The sequence below is a fragment of the Miscanthus floridulus genome, chromosome 10 (genome assembly GCF_019320115.1).
Source record: "Miscanthus floridulus cultivar M001 chromosome 10, ASM1932011v1, whole genome shotgun sequence".
Lineage (NCBI taxonomy): Eukaryota > Viridiplantae > Streptophyta > Magnoliopsida > Poales > Poaceae > Miscanthus > Miscanthus floridulus.
In genome coordinates this window covers 137,016,180-137,023,241 of record NC_089589.1, presented here as the reverse complement: position 1 = coordinate 137,023,241, position 7,062 = coordinate 137,016,180, and the positions used below count along the sequence as shown (strand labels likewise).

Here is a 7,062-nt window from a genome sequence, read left to right as displayed (position 1 = left end):
AAATATATAACAGGCGTGATTAGAAACACTGAATCAAAAGTAGCGCACCATCATATGGATAGCAATTTTAACGTAGAGCCACACTGTCCACAGGGATTTGCTTCAGAGTTCTCCTATAAATACTAGTGAAGGCCTGTCATCCTGAGCAAAGCGCTAAGTAGTTGAGCACAAGCTAGTCTTGTCATCCTTAGCCGGCCGCTTGCCTGCTAGGTTCCTTGTACAAGGGAGTAAGAGATCGATGGACGCCGGAGGTGCTGTAGGTGACCATTCAGACCAGGTTCGTTCACTTGAGTAGCCCCTTTCTCTTGCAGGTTTTCCAACTACAGTGCATGGTTCCATGGATGAACTCAGTGGAACATCAGGCTGAGAACAATAGTGCTGGATGTGACGTGTACAATGTGACGTATGTGCATTGTTTAGGACCAACACAAAATGACTATTATGCCTGTCACTAATTAATGACCATTTAAAAATGAGGGGCCAATATACTTCGCTTCTTAACCCAAGGCCACATGGGTAACACATGTCGTTTGGTGTTTTTCACATTGTGTGCACAATTTGCTTTCAATTGCTTAGTGTTAGTTTGCACCAGAACTGAAAGTAATTTTTTTCATTATCCTCTATTTACTAGCTTTTGGTAGAAGCGGATGGCTCGACACGGACACTTATTTTGAACAGGCCAAAGCAGCTGAATGTACTCTCCCACGCAATGGCATGTTATGACTTAAGAGGTCACTAGTATTACTTCTAGAACAGTTGGGTAGAAGATGATGACTGTTCTTTCATGTTGCAGATTATGGGACTCCGGAGATGTTTCACAACTTATGAGAAAGATGATGGAGTTAAATTGTTGATTATGAAGGTATCTCATACCACTTTGTTTGTATTGTAATTCAATGTTTGAGGTGGTTAGTGGTCCAACATAGATGTAGATGTCTTAGGTACTGTTTGGTGCAGCTTTGACTAGTTTCGGCTCCTCCTTGTATGAAGGAGCCGTTTCTATAATTTTTTTCTCAAAACTAAATGAACTAGAAGCTGGCTTCAACTCCTCCTCCGATCCACTGTAGCAATGTGAAATCTATATCATTTGTTTCACCAGCTTTGGCTCCTCTGTGTACTGTCACAAGAACCTGAAGCTGTTTGGAGAAATGCCAAATGAGCGTTAGTGCATTTCTCCAATATTATCAGGAAGCAAGGCAGTCACAAAATTCATGAGTTGCCCAAGCTAGCATCTGTTAGACTACATAATACATAGAGCTTATTCAGTTCAGAAGCAGTTTACTCTCTTACAATATATAGCACGTGATTGGTGTTGAACTTATGAGGTGCGAACGAGGCTTGTTGCCATGCCAAGGCTTGCAAAAATGCTGGGAACATTATTTGAAAATTGAACAACTTGTATTCCGGCGATCTAATTCTACATTCGTTAAACAATCAGACTCACTATAGACTTTAGCTTGCTTTTCTTTATTCATATCACACTACTATAAATGGGATTTTAGGAGACATCGTCTCTAACTAATGGAGACAGGCACATCTAGTCGCCGCTTCTATAAATGGTCAGGCGGCTTCTAGGCAAACACCCACCTCTGTTAATCATTTTTAGAGGTGGGCATCCTAAGATGACTGCCTCTGTTAATCGACTATTAACAATGCTAGTCATTCTAACAGTACGCTTCAAAAAATAGGTGCCTAAAAAATTCATAACATTCATATGAATTCAAATCAGAACAAACTTTATGCCAAAATTATAGAGCTTGATGTGATCTCCAACTTTGTGGGTGATAATTATTTATTTGAAATTTAATAGAGTCCCAAAAATTTATTTTGAGCTCTTATATTTTGGATTTTGAAATTTAAAATTTTCAAACAACCAAGGATGTTGACATGATCTACATAAAGGTTGTAGTTGTCAATACGATCTACAATTTTATAGTTAATAAGTTTTTTATATGAGGTCATTTATATCCCTAAATAGTCATTTTACGTTGTAATTTAGAAATTTTGACATCATCTATACCAAACTTGTAGTTGTCAACACAATCTACAGCTTTGCAGTTGACAAGTTATATAATAAAAAACATTTAGTCTCAAATGTTCATTTTAGAATTCTCATTTTTATATTAATTTTTTTATAGTTTTAAACTATCTTGTGCGTAGCCACACCCTTTATCCAAATCATTTAACTTAATAAGACCTAAAACTATGTGGTTAAAACAATTTTCATTTGGAATCATTTAAGGGCTGAAATATTTAATACAAAAATATGAAATGTTGATAAAATGGATAGTATCATATCATATATATATACGCACACACGTATAAATATAAATATGTGTGTGGTATAGTGGTAGAGATGCATTGTGTGTGCTGAAAGGTCCTGAGTTTAACCTTCAAAGACATTTTTTTTTGTAGTTTCTGGAAACCATTAACAGAGGCAGGCATCTTAACACGCCTGCGTCCATTAGTGGCACTAATAGAGGTTGCCTGCCTCTGTACTTAATGGATTAACAGAGGTTGCCCGCTACTGAAAATGGTTTTTGACGTCTCTGAAAATTCTTTATCTACTAGTGTTAGCTTACTTCTCATTTCTTGATATTAGCTCTTTTAAATTGATACGATAATTATTATAATTTTACTGCCTACAGGAAACCGTCTGTTGATCTTTATGTTTCTCATTGTATTGAAGCATCATTTGTTTTCAGGGGACAGGAAGAGCATTTTGTGCTGGAGGTGATGTTGCTGCTGGTGTCCAGTCAATATATAATGGTAATAACTACTCCCTCTGTCCAAAAAGTGTGCAATTCCAGATTTTGGACAAGTCAATTTTTTTTTAAGTTTGAGCGAGTTTACAGCAAAAACTATCAACATTTGTGTCTAAAATTAGGTTTATTATGCAAATATATTCTATAATCAATGTGTACTTATTCAGTATCATAAATGTTATTAATTTTTTGTATAAATTTGTTAAAAGTTAGAGTTGTTTGACTAATTGGGAGGTGAGAGTAGCATTCTTTTTAGGATGGAGGGAGTATAACTTTAGGTAGCCTCTACCATATCTAATGTCCAATGATGATTTCTTTATTAGATATTTTTCACCAGCTTCAACATGATTTAAAACCCATGTTACATATTGTAAATAGGTCTAAGGTTGTTCCACATGCTCTGTTGACTGTGTTGTGTGTTTAATTCTTAAATCAGAAAGCTGGAAATGGGGCGCTGATTTCTTCCGAGATCAATATTTGTTAAACTACATAATTGCAACACATATCAAACCTCAAGTGAGCTTCATCTCTTCATAGTGATTGACTGTAATTATTCACTCTCTGTTTATTGGCTCTAAATGCTAGACAATTAATTTAACTATAGGTTTCTCTTCTTACGGGAATTGTCATGGGTGGAGGTGCTGGTGTTTCTTTACATGGAAGATTTCGAGTTGCCACTGATAACACGGTATATGCTAGAAACCAAACTCAAGTGATATTTTTCTCAAATTGTTATTTTTTCATATCAATTCAAGACGGGCTTAGGAAGCACAAAATGTTCACATGTACTCATGCAGCTAGAGATCGTCCTGCATAAGGTTCTGCTGAATATAAACATTCAGCCATAATATTCACAACAAAAATGAGCCAGCACTGCCTTTCACTGCCTTTCCTGATGAATATTATGGCTGGATGTTTATGATAGACTTAGTGGATCACCTAGACATAGATCTAGCGGGTACAACCTTACATTCGGGATGAAAACTTCCTAGAACATGATCTAGAGAGAGAGAGAGAGAGGAAGGGAGATGAGATGTCACTGACCATCCGCGTGCTTGGAGGAAGAGCTCGACTTAGCCATGGCGAAGGTGATGCGGTCCAGGTTGGTTGAGTCGCGGTCACGGCGTTGAGGTCGATCGCAGTGTAGTGGTGGCGCAGAGGCGGCGGTGAAGACATCAGTGGAGCTTCCGTCGCTTCAGCGCCTCCCTCTTAGATCGGATTAGGGTTAGGACTGTATGTGGGAGAAAGGCGGCTCAGATGAACCTCGTGACGCGAGCCTTGGCCACCCACCTCCTTTATATTGGGCTGCGCGACGGGGGCCCACCAACCATGGAACGGTTGAATGCCCCCGATCAGGGCGAGGATCAAGGCCCCGACTCGGTCGTTGGACCGAGCCGAGAGGTGATCAACCTAACAGTTTATTGGATTAGGTTTCAGTTATGGTACAGACCTTTTTGTGAGCTTGATCGGTGCTAGTTGTTCTTGTACTCATTTGGAATAGGAAAAATCTTGCATTCTATTTATTGGAAAATTGTAATATTTTGAAGTGACAAAATCTGGATCATTTACATTTTCAATATTCATGCAGGTTTTTGCAATGCCAGAGACAGCTCTTGGTCTTTTTCCAGATGTTGGGGCCTCATATTTTCTGTCTCAGCTTCCTGGGTTCTATGGTTATCCAATACCCCCCTTCTTTATTCAGTTGAAATACATGTAGCTATGTCATTGCCACGTATTTCATATTCCAATATTATGTTAACACTCCAGGAATATTATGCATCCTCGTATTCTTCTTTACTTTCAGTTTTATACCATATGCTTATTTGATGTTTAGCAAGTGTGATTCTTGTGCAAATGATCTATGCAATTATGTAACTGATCATTGAGATATAGTCATATAAGAAAATGAAAGTGACAAACTTTCTTGTTTTCTATTTGATTTATTGGTTCCATTATGTTAATTAGTTGTACTTAGTGAGGTAGCCTTCTAGATGGTGGTAAGGGTAGCTTGGGAGATCTTGTTAACTAAAACATTATCTTAATTTTCTATAGGAGAGTATGTTGCTCTTGCTGGTGCCAGATTGGATGGTGCTGAAATGCTTGCATGTGGTCTGGCAACTCATTTTGTCCCTTCACATGTAGGTTCACTTGTAACTCAAATTTTAACTGAGCTGCCAAATTTTCTTCCAGTTATGATGTTTGCTGTCATATTTATGGTTATTTTGTTGACAACATGCTAATATATAAATCCTAACCTTATTGATAATAGCATTTGCACATACGCTTTCAATTTTTGTTCGCTTGCATCATTAAGGTTGTGTATGTGGTATATCTGGACAACTCTAAATAAATACTTTTGTTTCCCAGAAGATGCTATTGCTGGAAGAATCCCTTAAAAAGGTGGACACCTCCAATAGTTTTTGTGTGTGTAGCACTATCGATCAATTTGCTCAACGGCCATCACTGAAACAAAAAAGTTCCTTGAATAGGTAAGGGTGTTCCTGATTGAGCAACTGAAATATGCCTGATTCTCAATTTCACTATTTTTCACTCTGATGCACCACAGGTTGGAAATCATCAACAAATGCTTTTCTGAAAGAACAGTTGAAGAAATCATATCCTCTCTTCACTACTGGAATCGTGGGATTTGCCTAGTGCCGCAGGCACTAGGCAAAGGCTCAGAAACACTAGGCAAACAGTTTGCCTAGTGTCACACTAGGCAAACAAGGGTTGGCAGAGGCGGACTAGGCAAAGAGCACTTTGCCGAGTGTCAAACCTCGGACACTCGGCAAAGTGTTTGCCTAGTGTCAAGGACACCACTCGGCAAAAGTATTCCACTGACAGTGGAAATCGTAACGGACGTTTTGCCTAGTGTCGGAGGTCTGACACTCGGCAAAGTATGCAAGGTTTGCCTAGTGCCAGGCGTCCGACACTAGGCAAATATGTCAAGCTTTGCCTAGTGTCAGGCCGCCTACACTAGGCAAATATGCCAAGCTTTGCCTAGTGTCAGGCCTCCGACACTAGGCAAACTGCCTACTTTGCCTAGTGTCAGACCCCTGACACTAGGCAAAGTAACCAGAAGCTGAATTTTTTTTAATTATTCCATTTGCGACACAAATATAAATCATATTCAAACACCACAAATATATCACATGAATCATAAATAAGAACCACATGTTCACATATATCACATGTTCATACCAAAAGTCCAAATGTGCCACAAGTTCACAAGTTCATAAGTGCACAACCAAATTTCTTAACAAAGTTCACAACAAGCTGATCACGACGATTGTCAAGGGTGAAGAGGCCCGTGGTTTGATGCTCCAGGCGACCCTTCCACTTGATTCGGCTCAAGCTGTGGTGCCGGCGACGCTCCAATCTGTGAAGCTGGCGACCCTTCCACTTGATTCGGCTCAACCTGTGGTGCCGGCGACACTCCAATCTGTGAAGCTGGTGACCCTCCAATTTGATTCGATGCCACGCCTGATTGATGCTGAAAAAAATGAAAAGGATACCGTCAATAAAAAATTTCGGCAGAACCTCCCCTGCACGGAGAGGTTTCCAAACCCTGCAAGAAAACAAACGGCACGATGACCGTCAAGAACATACATATCAATACACCGCCACCAACACCACCACCACCCGAACACCACAACTACCACCACCACACCACAACAACAACCGCCGTCACCACCAACACCATATTGTATGTTTGAGATTGCATATTTTTTCTAGTGTGCCCTATGTCAGGTTGGAACATAATAAGTAATATATTGGTACTCACAGGAGTAGCTGCTTGAGGAAGTGGCAAGACTAGGCTAGCTGGCATGGTCCGCCCCATAGCGGCGCCAAGAGTGGACACGAACCCCACCAGCTCCTCTATCCTCTATCGTTGGGCCTCCCACTCTTCCACCGCCCTCACTTCCATCTCCTCGCGAAGCCTCCTTTCTTCTAGCAGTTGGGCCTACAACATTTGACCCCCAATGTTAAAGTAAGGCAAAGGTATGTAAAAATCAATAAGCAACGAATAAAACAGAAATTACCTGGAGTTCGTTGACAAGGTGCGAAGCAGTGGTTGGCCGTGGACGTATGGCCGGGCTTGCGCTCGTGCTCCGTGCTCGGATCTGGAAGAGGGTGGGAGTAGAGGACATGTCGATGACAGCATCACCCATCCAATACCGCCCATGCTTCTTGCCACCTCCCACCCTCATGACGATCTCTCCGTCAAAGTCATGGGCGCTCGGATCGTACTCTGGCCCATGGACCGCCCTTGCCATCTCAGTATACTGACTGAGAC

The 7,062-nt window shown here is 40.6% G+C and overlaps 1 pseudogene; it reads left to right on the top strand.

Moving 5' to 3' along the window:
- Positions 1-238: 238 nt before the first annotated feature.
- On the top strand, positions 239-6,359 carry LOC136489760 (probable 3-hydroxyisobutyryl-CoA hydrolase 3; annotated as a pseudogene).
- Positions 6,360-7,062: the final 703 nt, after the last annotated feature.